Source organism: Narcine bancroftii, chromosome 4 (genome assembly GCF_036971445.1).
Source record: "Narcine bancroftii isolate sNarBan1 chromosome 4, sNarBan1.hap1, whole genome shotgun sequence".
Taxonomy (NCBI): Eukaryota; Metazoa; Chordata; class Chondrichthyes; order Torpediniformes; family Narcinidae; genus Narcine; species Narcine bancroftii.
Window position 1 is genome coordinate 251,620,944 of NC_091472.1, and position 7,753 is coordinate 251,628,696.

Sequence of the window (7,753 nt, forward strand, 5' to 3'; positions counted from 1 at the left end):
GTAAATTGTGAAGCAAGCTAAAATAATTAAGTAATAAAGGAGCTAAGGAAATTTTTTTTGTACCACATATTTAAAATCTTTTCAGTTACTTGAACTCATGATCAATAAGGTATAATTAAAAGTCAAAATCATTGACTCATGTGGTCAGTGAAAAGTATTTAATTGCCATTTAAATTGGCATCACTGTGTTCATCTCTTATTTATCTGACAAATTACAAATGACGAATAAATCTTTTAGTGCATGGGAATCTGTATAAGTGAAGAAGTTGCTACCTCACTGGGCATTAACATCCCATTCAAATTCTACACCAACAATTAAACTGGAAAAAGTGGATTGTTTCTGTCATTATAACCCAAATTTAATCAGCTTGCTTAGCCGTGGCAAACTCAATAAGGGAATTAACTAAACCTCCAGACATCTTTAGCAAACTTGTTTGGATCAGCAAGTCACCAAACATGAGCACAAGCTTGTTCCTTTTTTGAACATGTACCCAGTGCCCTTTCCTTTATGCTGTGAAGTCAATGTTCAAAGAGTCCAAAGAGCAGGGATCTTGAACATCTTAGACCTTCACTGCATTAGAAAAATTGGGGAATTAACTAAAACCAGTATATCACCAACAATGAGACATTGAACCCCCATGAAAATCACTGATCAGAAGACCTGGTGAACATGTCTGAAAGCTGTACTTTAAAGCAGCCATTCTTAACTTTTTTCGGCTACAGTCCCCTTAGTTTATGGGCCCCCTTCCCTTTGAAGCAGTCGGGATTTGGTTACTTCTGTACTTCTCTTCTACTGACTACATAAATAAAATTTTTATGTGAGGTGAAAAGTAAATGAGACTTTTACTTAAATGTGGTGTGGCTTCTAAGGGAGCTGCAGGGCGCCCTTTGAGAATGGTTGGTTTAAAAGCCAGTTCCAACTGAATAAAATGGTCTCAAGAAACTGCCTTTCCAATGAACAACTGAATTCTCGTCATTACACATCAAGGGCAGAGTGAGCTGACTGCAGTCTCCATGGAGAATCACCAGAAGTTGAATCTGAAAATGAAATACACTTTAATTTCTGCCTGTTGACTCTTAGCTGCAGATACAATCATGAATTAGTCTAGTTTCCCATACCATTGATAGATCTAGTTTATTTTTTAAAAATTTAGATATACAGAACAGTAACAGGCCATTTTGGGGCATGTGTCCATGCCACCCAGTTTACTCCCCATTAACCTACATGTTTTGAACAATGGGAGGAAACCAGAGCCCATGGAGAAAACCCACGCAGACACGGGGAGAACCCGGTCCGGCCCCGATCGCTGACTCTGTAAAGGAGTTGCGCTAACTGCCTCATCAACCATGCCGCTTCCTTTCATCTTTTAAGATATCTAAGGAACATTGTAATCAGAGATTATTAAAACATAAAATGAAGGAAACATTCAGCAAGTTAGGCAGAACCCTGCTATCTCCACTATCAAAGCAGGATAAAGGAGAACAATGGTATGATGCAAAGTGTGAATGACTAAATGACCAAGGGATGGTACTGCAAGACCAAATGTACAAGTAATTGAAAAGTTTTTTTAAAAAAAGACCATTGGAAGTGTACATAACAGATGCAGAAAAATAAGTAACTGGTTTTGTAAAAAGATATCTTTGGCTTGGCTTCGCGGACGAAGATTTATGGAGGGGGTAAATGTCCACGTCAACTGCAGGCCCATTTGTGGCTGACAAGTCCGATGTGGGACAGGCAGACACGGTTGCAGCGGGATATACATTCAATGATTTTGATCTGAAAATGCTCAACTCATTTTCAAATTCAGGAAGCTGCAAGGCATCTAATCAGAAGATGAGATGCTATTCCTCAAGTTTATACTCAGTGGAAGGGAACTTGAATTTATCAGATGGAATTAAAATAACATGGTAGAGAATGCTAAATGATCGTTTTTAGACCGAGTGCAAATGAAAAACCAAGTGAGGATTTAACCATCAGGACCTTTATCATAGTAAAAAGAGGAGATATTGGAGCAGACGATTAAAACTTGGTTAAAAGGTGAAAATTACCAAGATCACTCGAGAGTGGCTTTGAATTATTTAAGTGCTTGTAAATATGTTTCCCAATGTCTTAATATATATTTGGTTCTGTAAGTTGGCACTATAATTGGAAATGCAGTACATTTTCAGTATACAATTGCTAATTTGGCCTTTGTTAACATGGGAAATCAAGATTAGAAGCTTGAATATGGAAAATTATGTATTAGATGGTCCGTAGGAATGTTAATTTTTGAAAGCAAAGTGAGTGCCAGGAATAACAGCAGGAAAATTCTCTCTGGACTCTAATCCTATGTTAAAATAATGTTTTGCAGCAACTGTATTTAAGTTCATCAAACTGACCAAAATGATTTTGTTAGGTCGTTGCAGTGACACCTTGTGGCAGCAATTAAAATAAAGGGCAAAACTATGGGCCTAATTGACAATAATAGTTATGGCTAAAGGGCCAAAATATTGCCATCACTACTTCACAATGCCGACAGCGACTTTGGTTTCCCTACGGCAGGGACAGCCAAACATTTTTAGTTGTGGGCCACATGCAGAAAAATGCAAGGAGTCTTGGGCCAAACAATATTAAGCCCAGGAGTTTTCAACCAGGTGTTTTTAAGAATAGAAAACCTCTGTGCCATCGAAAATTTATTTTCTATGAAAATAACTATACAACACTATCGAACAGCTTAACTGTTGACATTGCAGTAGTTTATTGATATCTTCACATTTTACTGTTGGTATGACTGTATCTGCCGCTCTTAAATTTAAACGAATACAATAAAATTAACACTTTAAAATTACCGCAGTACCATCTAGTGTTGAAAGAAAGTAATGCAATAGTAGCCTAGCAGTTGTTGAAAATGGCAGTGACATCTTGTGTTGAAACTAAGTGCAATGTACATATAGTACAATTTATTGTTAGAGTTGATGTTTTACTAGGCCTCTTAAAAATGAACAATGGGCCACAGTTGATCCGGGTGGCATAGTGTGGCTACTCCTGCCCTATGGGTTTTAAAAAATAAGCAATATACCATGAAACTCAGACTGTGTTCCATTGCTGAATTCAACAAAAAGTGCATGCAGTAAGGTATCAGAATTTGCAATAATTGCTTTAAAACAAGAAATCTAAGCAGAAATAGGCCATCCAGCTTCATATTAATTCTGCAATTCAGCATGACCATTCCAGATCTTTTTTCTCAGGAGCATTTTCCTGAACTAATTCAAATGCACTGATTCTCATCATTTTCTCTCATCAATATATTCAGTGACTTGCCTCAGTAGCTACCCTGGATAAAGAATTCCAAAATCTACCATTCCTCAATTACAAATATATACTTCCTTCAATGGGGAGTCCAGACCTGGACACTGTTCCAGATCAGGTTACATCAGTGCAGGACCCTACATATTTGGAGACTGAGGTAAATGCCAACATTCTACTTACCTACCTAATTGCAAGCTGAAGTTGCACATCCACTTTCAGTGATCTTTGTGCAAGGATACCCAGATTTGAATATCAACATTTTAGATTAGAGCATAGAACATTACAACATAGTACAAGCCCTTCAGGTCTAGCTGTTGTGCTGACCTATAATATTCCTACCAAAAAAAAACGAAACCCTTCCACATTCTTAACCCTCTATTTTACTTTCATCGATGTGCCTGTCTAAGAGTTTATTTAATGCTCCTATGTTTCAGCTTCCACCACCACCCCTGGCAAGGCGCTCCAGGCAAACAGAGCTCTTTTAAAAAAAAAACTTACCCATGATTTCTCCCCTAAATTTTCCACCCTTCACTTTGTACAGATGTCCTCTAGTGTCTGTTTCTCCTGCCCTGGGAAAAAGATACTGGCTATCTATCTTTTCCGGCATGCCTTTCAGAACCTCGAACACCTCTATTGAGTTAACTCTCATCCCTTTTTGCTCCAAAGAGAAGTCCTAGCTCTGCTAACTTTGCCCCATATATTTTCCAATCCAGGCAACATCCTGGCAAATCTCCTCTGCATCCCTCTCCATGGCTTCTACGTCCTTCCTATAATGAGGTGATGGGAACTGAACAAAATACCAGATCACCATCTTCCAAATCATCACCATTTAAATTAGTCAACCTTCCCATTTTTGATCTACCAAAATGGATGCTCTCAGATTTATCCACTGTCTTTTTCTTACTTTTCATTTCCTGGAATAACACCCTGCCCATAACCCTCCATTCCCCTCCCATCCATAAACCTATCTAATTTTTCCTTTAATGACAAAATTGACCCTGCCACCACTAGTTCTTCTGGAAGCCTATTCCACACAGCCACCACTCTCTGCTTAAGGAAGTTCCCCCTCATGGAACTTCTAAACTTTTGCTGCTTATCGCGACCTCTTGTTTCAATCTCTCCTACTCTCAATGGAAAAAGCCTATCCACGTCAACTCTATCTATCCCTCTCATAATCTTAAATATCCCTATCAGATCCCCTCTCAACCTCCTATACCCCAAAGAATAAAGACCTAATTTGCTCAATCTTTCTTTGAAATCTAGATTCTGAAACCCGGGTAGCAGTTTTGTAAATCTTCTCTGAATTCTCTCTACCTTGTTGATATCCTTCCTATAATTCAGTGTCTAGAACTCTAAATTTGGCCTCATCAATGAACAGTCTCAACATCATTTCCCAACTCCTATATTCTATGCTTTAATTTATAATGGCCAACATATTAAAAGCCTTCTTCACCACCCTATCTACATGAGATTCTACCTTCAGGGAACGATGCACTGTTATTCCTAGACCTTCCTGCTCCACTGCATTCCTCAATGCCCTCCCATTTACTATGTATGTTTTGTTTTGATTATTCCGACCAAAATGAAGCACCTCACACTTATCAGCATTAAACTCCATCTTCTAAACAGTCCAAATCCTTCTGCAATCTTTGAAAACCTTCTTCATTATCCACAATTCCACCTATTTTAGTATCATCTGTATATTTTCTAATTCAATTTACCACTCCATCATAGAGATCAGTAATGTATATGACAAACAGCAAAGGACCCAATACTTGACACACCACTTGTCACCGGCCTCCAGGCTGACAGTTATCCATTACGACTCTCTGGCATCTTCCTTCCAGCCACTGTTGAATCCATTTGACTACTTCAAAATCAATACCTAACGACTGAAATTTCCTAACTAACCTTCCATGTGGAAAACTTATCGAAGGCCTTACTGAAGTCCATATAGATAACATCCCCTGCTCTACCCTCGTCTATATTCCCACTTTTCTACTTCCTTAATAATAGATTTTGACATTTTCCCTATAACTGGTTTCTGTTTCCTTTCTTACGTATTGGAGTTACATGTTTCCTTAAAACTTCTGGGAACCATTTCTCAAATTAATAGAATTTTTGAAGTTGACAATCAGTTCATCCACCATCTCAATTGCCACAGGTTATCACAGATTGGGTATTTATCATCTTTCAGTGCTATTAATTGTTCTAATACTAACTTTTTAATGGTGCCAATTTCTTATTGTTACTCTTTTGGACTAAATCCACAGTTCTCCACTATATTTGGGAAGTTTTCTGTCTTCTTCAGCTGTGGTAAACATGACATAATTTATGACATAAAGTTTCCTCAGATGTTTTATTTTGGGCAGAATTCTACAACATTTTCCAAACCCAGGACTAGTGCAGGAAATCATCTGTAGATTCTATTCCAGATCTCAGGGGACAGGTGTGATTTGCAATACATTTTAATGCTTTAAAAACTGATTTAAATCTTTCCAAGGCATAATAAATCTGCTAAATGTCCTACTGTTAGATATTTCTTTTAAAAAGTGTTTATGTTCAGAAGAGTTTTATGCTTCTGTAACCAAGAAATATATTGAAATTTGAATTAGCATTTTCCATATTGCTTCAGCAATTGTATCCTAATGTAAAAAAGTATATCACTTGTTATGGAATCCATAGCTCTAAAGCAATCTCTATTCACATTGATGTCTTTCAGTAATTTGAAGTACCTTTGAAAGTGAAATGCAGAACTAATTTTTAATTGATCGTTGGCAACAATGCTCCTAATCTGCAAACTATTTATTTCCTTCTTAAGAGAAATAGAAACACAATTTAACATGTTCGTCATCAGAGATTTGGGAACAAATAGATCTATCTTCAGGAATTTATGGTGAATTATTGTTCATAGTGAACAATAGTGAAGAAAAATGACAGGCAGCAAAAGGCACAAAGCAACAAACCAAACTCGGCCATCATTAAAACATTCTGCACTTTCATGCATCACATTCTGGTTTATGGGATTTTTGTGTGGAGAAACAAATCTCTATCCTTCCTTTATAATAATGACTACACATCAGTAGTACTTAGCCTACAAATAATGAGACAATGAAGAGTTTGCTTTCTGAACCTTTGAGTGTACTTTTTGGATTTTGGGCTGCTGATCACAAAAATCGCCGTAGAATTTTCTTATTGCGTACCGTTATTTAAATACAACCTGTTTTTGTGATTTCCTGTCATATTTTTAACATGCCTCAAACATGCAAAACCAAGTGCAACATGTCATTGAAAATTCATTTTCTGCATTTGCACTTGGACTTTTTCTCTGTTGGTCTTAGTGCAGTGACGGACATGGTAAAAGGTTTCACCAGGACATTGCGACCATGGAAAAGTGGTATCAGGTCAACTGGAATCCATTAATGCTGGCCAACTATAGTTGGGCACCGACATGAGAGGCATCAGATGCTGAGTTCAAATGAAAATCAGCAGCAAGATATTTTTAGGTCAGTTGAACTAACCCAATGTTTCAGCGTCATTATGCAATTAAACATGATAAATTCAATAAAAAGTTAATTTAATGTTTCTCCAACTTTCCAATTGATTCAGTAAATCTGAAATTATCTATGTGTTCAGCTTGAAATTGTCTTATCATAATCACAATTTTTTTTCAGGAAGCAAACCTTTTGAAAATATTTGTTGTCCAGTCTAATTTGGCATGTCCTGAAATGACAAAAAATAATGTATAAATCACAGATTTTTCCTCCGTTGCTCAGGTTGAATTTTGTTTTGTCCCTTTCCTCTGACAATCTTGTCACTTTATTTTGGGATTTTCATTTTTTTTCCTCTGCTAGACCTATGTTTAAAGACATTCAAATGACCTTGAACAATAACATTTCTAAATCTATCTCTATTTAAAAACTAATCTGCGATTCAGTGCCTTTCACCAAAATGGATGGTCTCCCATTGTACCACACTGTACTCCTTCCATTATTGTTACCCACTCATTAATCTTGTCTGCATATCTTTGTTTGCACTCTTAGCACCACTTAACTTCCCCACTTGGTTTCACAACACCAGCAACTTTGTAAATGTGACAAATCTGAGGTGCCCTCAGCCAAATCACTGGCATTGTTGGGGCCCAGGTCTCCAATTCCTGCAGTTCCCTATTTGTCACAGCCTGCCAAACTGAGAGGAAACAGTTTTAAATGTGCATACATTGAACTAATTCTCAATCCACACATATTTTATCTCAAATTCTAACCTCATTCATCAATATTTGTGTTAGACATTACTGAACCCCCTCAAAAAATCTAAAAAGGCACATCTGCTTATTCTTCCCCCTTTTTTGTCAATTTTAATAGATGAATTTTAAAGAACTCCAACTCATTTGCCATATGAATTATATTCCTTTTATAAATCTACGTTGACTTTGCTCAGTCATACAATCATTTCCTCAGTCTT

General features: G+C 37.1%; 1 protein-coding gene across 13 annotated transcripts in view; it reads right to left on the reverse strand.

Annotated features, from left to right (window-relative positions):
• gulp1b (GULP PTB domain containing engulfment adaptor 1b) overlaps window positions 1-7,753 on the reverse strand; it is a 355,986-nt gene that overhangs the window by 43,183 nt on the left and 305,050 nt on the right. The window lies entirely within an intron of this gene.